General features: G+C 33.9%; 1 non-coding gene across 1 annotated transcript; it reads right to left on the bottom strand.

Annotated features, from left to right (window-relative positions):
* Positions 1-3,734: 3,734 nt before the first annotated feature.
* LOC121140067 lies at positions 3,735-3,844 on the bottom strand. Its single transcript, XR_005876907.1, has one exon. It is a non-coding gene; the product is annotated as a U6 spliceosomal RNA (small nuclear RNA).
* Positions 3,845-5,532: the final 1,688 nt, after the last annotated feature.

The raw sequence follows: 5,532 nt of genomic DNA, 5'->3' as shown, positions 1-5,532 counted from the left end.
AAAGACATTCCAGATGAGGCATGTATGAATGAACCACATGTACCTATGAGAAGAGAAACTACACTGATTCTGAGAAGATGAGCAAGATTTTGAATTTTATTCTGAAATCCCTGGAGAACCATTAAATGGTTTTAACAGTGTGAAGGTACAAGAAAGGCCAGTAGAGAGACTGTTTCAGCAATCACATTTTCAATATAATACTTGTGGTGGAATCTTAAACTAGAATAGAGGGAAGAAGAAGAGCCTAAAATTTTTCTTGAGCAAGACTTAAAAGGTTGAAAATCATATTATCTGGGAAGTTAAAGAGAAGACATACACAGTGGGGACAAGATTGCTGACTTTGTCCATTTATGTCTTCCTGTTATTTCACCAATGTTTACCAAATGAAAGTTCCAAAGAAGATAATTCTTTAATATATGCATAAATAATTTGTCATATAATACTGAGCCACTGAGACATCTCTTCTAGGGCCTCCTTTTACTTCTGTCATATGAGACAGTTTCTGAACCTTGTCTAAATTTTTTACCTATAGAGTTTACCTTTTTACTTTTGTATGTGTTTTCTATAGTACAGGGACTTCCTATTAACTCCACAACCAGAGCAGTTAGGAAATTCTAAGGATTAACCAAGGATATCCCATAGCCAATGATGAATGGAAATGATAAATGAATGTTCCAGCTTCCCTAATCTTCACTATGGCTTTTCTGAGTTCTAGTCTGCACAGTTCCTTAGAGAGTCTCTTATGGAATGTAGTTTCAAAGTTGCATAATAGCAATCTTCTTTTAGCATATTACTAAATTTGACATTTTCCAATTTCGGTTTTCCTATTTCTTTGTTTCGGCTTCCTGATTTCATCTTTCCCTGCATTAGAATCTTTACAAGACTTCTGCATCTATGGAATCATATTTAGTCCAGGAGGGAGGTGATTAAATAATTTTTTATGATTTGTGTGGCAAATGTTTTGCCTGCATGAATTTGTGTAAATCACCTATGTGCAATGCTTGATGAAACCAGTAGAGAGCATCAGATGGCCTGGAAACAGAGATTGTGAGCAGCCTTGGTACTGGGAAGAGAACCCAGGTCCTCTGCAAGAGAAGCAAGTGCTCTTAAGCACTAAGTAATCTCTTTGTACAAATGAAATATTCTAATTTTATGTTTAAATGTCTGTTTAAGTTTACTTTATGTGAATTTGTGTTTTGTATGCATGTATATTTGTGCACCATGTGAATGACTGGCATCCACAGAGGCCAGAAAGAAGTAGATGTTGGGTACTATGGAACTGGAGTTACAGACACTTATTAACCACCATGTGGGTGTTGGTAATCAAAATTAGGTCTGCTGGAACAGCAACCAGTTGTCTTATGCACGAAGCTATCTCCCCAGCCCCATTTAAACAAGTTTAAAGATAAACCTTCTTTTCATAAGAAAAAAGGAATTATACAATGTAATAAATGCAAACTGTTTCTGAGAATTATAGGATTTTGCTTTTTCAGAAAGGCTAAGGCAAAGAAAAATAAACACATGTGAGAGTTGCTCCAAGAGATCTAATAGTCTTTTTCGAATGATAGACAACAGACCTATTATAACAATACATTGAATAAATATTTTGAAAATAATTTTGCTTTCCTAATTATTTATCCTGAGCCACCTAACACTCATTTTCCCGTGCATCAGAATTACCTTCTGGCATCTCTATTCCAGGTGGAGTTCTTAAGCACAAAGACTTGGAGATAGTAAAAGTCCAGCGTGTGCTGCATTTGCTTAGCTCTGCAGGCATTCTCTTCTAATTCAGTTTTAATCTCTCTGAAGAGCATGTGAAGTTTTGTCGTTAGGAAGTTGGTATATCAATTTTAATTTCAAGAAACCCTTAGCTATGTTCTACCAAAACCATACTCACAGCTCATTTGCAAGGTTAAAGAAATCATGCTCTCATAAAGCTAATGATGATTTGACACATTCAGCATTCATATGAAGTTACTCTTGGATTTTAGACAAAATAAATGAAATATCATAAACAAACAAAAAAGCAAAACAAGAATATTTTCATATGATTAACCGATCCTCACTCAGATTTGGTTTCTTACAACTAACATGTTTTCTAATGCTTCTTCAAATTAGATGCAGCACTTAGATTTATAGCAATCAATGTGAAGTTCTAGAAATATGTTGGAAACAGGTTTAATTCAATAAATTTTTGCTTTTTGTTTTGTAAACTATTTTAGCATATGTTAAATTAATTTTTGCTGGCATGCAAAGTAATGTTTTTCTGTTATATACATAACATATTTTTCATATATATCCTTATGCTTTTCCTATATATATCATTATGCTTTGCTCTTTTTAAATATTTATTATTCTTGAATGTGAAATGCCCGCACATACACACACACACACACACACACACACACACACACACACACACAGAGAGAGAGAGAGAGAATGAGAGAGGTTTTGTGTATATACTAGCTTGTGAAAATCAGAGGACAACTTTTATGAAGTGGGTTCTATCCTGCTAACTTTCTGTGGATTCCATAGATCCAACTCAATAGCTCTTCAAAAAGTAGATATGGCAGAAATTAATGCATTGAATTTTCCTGTGTTAGGTGAAAAATATTTTGACTACTACTCTCTCTTTTTTTTTTTTTTTTTTTTTTTTTTTTTTGGTTTTTACGAGACAGGGTTTCTCTGTATTGTTTCGGAGGCTATCGGTCCAGCCCGGCCTCGAACTCACAAAGATTCGCCTGCCTCTGCCTCCCGAGTGCTGGGATTAAAGGCGTGCGCCACCACCGCCCGGCTGACTACTACTCTCTTAACAAGCATGGAAGAGAAAATAAAGAACATTTTTGTAAGGAGTCAAAGAATTTATTTTTGATTTATTCAGTCATAGAAGATAAAGGAAAGGGTAATTGAAATCAGTGTTTGAAAACTGCATAAATAATATTGTCCTAGTTATCAGTAAGAGTTGGTATGGGAAGGACTTTGAACAGTAATTTATTAACCTAATTTTCAAACCTTGAATTATTTGAACCAGTAAGTTGTAATTGTATATGATGTCCTAGAAATGTTTCAACTTAAAAAAAGGAAAACAGACAACTGGAAAGATGACAGGATTAATATTTCTGGATCATGTGTTACTTTCATGTGATACTTTTCTTGGTTTTGAGAGGAACTTCCCTACTGATTTCCATAATGCCTGTACTAATTTTCATCCTACCAAGTGTGCATAAGGGCTTCCTTTTGTTCAAATCCCCACCATTATTTTTATTGTTTTCTTAATGACTGCCATTATGAGTGGGAGGAAATAGAATTGCAATAGTGTTTTAATTTGAATTTTTTTGATCATCACTGATGTTGAAATGTTTTTCATATTAGTTCACTATTTATACATAGTTTATGTTCATATTAGTTCACTATTTATACATAGTTTATGTTGTTTTGACTTTCTTTGGTGTGTTTAGCATTATGTATCTCAATGCCATTTGTTTCCTTTCTCTTCTTATCTGCCCTTTGCCCTTGAAAACCACCCCCAAATAAAATAAAACAAGATTTAAGGGAAAAAGGGACAGTATCATCGTGAAAGCTATACTGTAACATAGGGAGTCATACAGCAAGCCCTTTTTTTTACATGTATTTTTGTTTGCAAGTATTTATTGGAAATAGTCATTGGTCTGTTTCAAGGCCTCTGGTTTCTGCTACACTGTCGATGCTGGGCCCTCACTGGGATTCCTCTTGGAAAAACTATGCAATAATTCATGAATTTGCATGTCATTCTTGTACAGGGGCCATGCTAATCTTCTCTGCATCATTTCAATTTTAGTAATATGTGCGGCTGAAGTGAGCAACATAATTTGTTTTGAGAGATGTGTTGTAATTTCAGTGGTCATTTGTTGACTAGGTTATTTTAATGACTTCATGTCAATGCATCGCAGAGATACTAGCATATCTAGGTTTATTGCAACATTATTCATAATAAAGAAGCAATGGAAAGAATGGATGTACATGTTAATCAATATAAGGAATAAAAGAATGAATCTAGGTGCCAATCAGTATAAGGATAGATGAAGAAAATTTAATATATTTAATATTTATATGTACATACATGCATATAAACTTTTTAGCCATAAAAATATTGAAATTATGTAATTTTCAGGAAAGTAGATATATTGCTTACAATCAGATTAAATGATTTTAGTAAATATCAAAAATACAAATATCACATTTTGTCTCCCTTGTGGGTCTTAGAATTTATACACATACACAAAATTATTTATGTTCATATGACTTGAAGTCAAAGAAAACTGACTAGGAAAACAAAGAGAAGTAATAATAGATGGGAGGGCAAAAAAATAGGATAGCAGGGTATGGTGGGAATAAGCTCAAAGTACTATATATTCAAAGTATATATGAATACAAGTGAATATATATTTGGTATTATATACCAAAAATTATGCATAATTGGATATTATTAACCTCTGTTCCATGAACAGTGCTTAAATAAAACATTTTCAAAATACAAAGGCAAGAATGTATTTTCCCTTTCCTATTTATATTTTTAAACTAAATATTTTACCATGTTTATTCCCCTCTCCTGACTCCTTACAGGTTCTCCCCTGTTGTGGAATATTAGTTTAAGCTGTGTTACTTCATTTATGCTGTGTAATATTTTTAATGATGCAAAGATGTGTTGCATTTGTTTAACTCTGCAAAGTGGTGTCACTTTGCCTGCATTAAGCACCTGATTGGTCTAAAAAGGAGCTGAACAGTGAATATCTATCCAGGAGAGAGAAATAGGTGAGGCTAACAAGCAGAGAGAATAAAGAGGACAAAAGAAAAGGAGAAGCAAAATAAAGAGAAGGAGAGAGGACATTAAGGGTCAGCCACCCATCCACAGAGCCAGCAACAGAGTAAGGAAAGAAAGACCTATAGAATAGAGAAAGGAAAAATCCCACAGCTAGACAGGATAATTAGTTAAGAAAAGCCAAGCTAAGTCCAGGCATTCATAAGTAATTTTTTATTTGGGAGCTGGTTGGTGGTCCTCCAAAGAGTAAAAAATATAAACTACACTCCTTGGTATTTATAAAAGTTTAGATTGTCAAAATAGCCATTAAAAGAGTGAATGCATCAACAAACAAATTTTCAATGGCAAAGACAAGGGAAAATGTTTACAAAATAAAACAAGGGTCTGGAGAGATAGCTCAGTGGTTAAGAGCATGTGCTACCCTGTAGAACACCTGGGTTCTGTTCCCAGGACCCACATAGCAGCTCAGAACTGTTTGTAACTCTAGCACCACGGGATATGATGCCATCTTCTGGCTGACATAGGCACTATGTGCACAAAATGCACATATATACATGAGGGCAAAACACTGACACATAAAAAATTTAAATCCTTAAAAACAATAGAATACAAGTATATGTGAACATCACACAGTCTAGAAGTGCAATAAAATGAAAATGGAATGGGATAAACATATAAAAGATAGATTTTAATATTTAAGTATAAAGTAGAGAAACATACTGAAGAGCATAGTG

This window comes from Mesocricetus auratus, unplaced genomic scaffold, assembly GCF_017639785.1.
Source record: "Mesocricetus auratus isolate SY011 unplaced genomic scaffold, BCM_Maur_2.0 Super-Scaffold_100003, whole genome shotgun sequence".
NCBI classification, from domain to species: Eukaryota; Metazoa; Chordata; class Mammalia; order Rodentia; family Cricetidae; genus Mesocricetus; species Mesocricetus auratus.
This window is presented reverse-complemented; position numbering and strand designations above follow the sequence as displayed.